Source organism: Octopus bimaculoides, chromosome 25, assembly GCF_001194135.2.
Source record: "Octopus bimaculoides isolate UCB-OBI-ISO-001 chromosome 25, ASM119413v2, whole genome shotgun sequence".
NCBI lineage: Eukaryota > Metazoa > Mollusca > Cephalopoda > Octopoda > Octopodidae > Octopus > Octopus bimaculoides.
The window spans coordinates 7,701,074-7,701,507 of NC_069005.1; the positions used below are offsets into that span (position 1 = coordinate 7,701,074).

At 41.0% G+C, this 434-nt stretch overlaps 1 long non-coding RNA gene across 2 annotated transcripts in view; it reads right to left on the reverse strand.

The window, feature by feature from the left end:
- The window catches only part of LOC106881792 (uncharacterized), a 16,722-nt gene extending 16,539 nt beyond the window's left edge, over nt 1-183 (reverse strand). The window contains exon 1 of one of the 2 annotated variants that reach the window (XR_008266760.1): nt 164-183. This is a non-coding gene — a long non-coding RNA (uncharacterized LOC106881792). The other variant, XR_008266761.1, reaches the window with a different exon arrangement.
- Nucleotides 184-434: the final 251 nt, after the last annotated feature.

Below are 434 nucleotides of genomic sequence, written 5' to 3' on the forward strand. Positions count from 1 at the left end.
AACATATACATACATATATACGACGGGCTTCTTTCAGTTTCCGTCTACCAAATCCACTCACAAGGCTTTGGTCGGCTCGAGGCTATAGTAGAAGACACTTGCCCAAGGTGCCACGCAGTGGGACTGAACCTGGAACCATGTGGTTGGTAAACAAGTTACTTACCATACAGCCCAGCCACTCCTGCGCCTATATATACATATATGAATATATACATACGTATATGTACATACATCTATACGCGTGTGTGTGTATATATATATATATATATATGCTTATGTGGGCACAGGACGTCATATATATATATATATATATATGTAAGAAGTTGAAGGGATGGGTAAAGTTCCGGACGTTCACCTCAACAGCACCTCATGGAGGAACTTGACAAGCAAAGTGTTCGAATTGCAGTGGTTTACACTGCAATTCGAACCCCTTT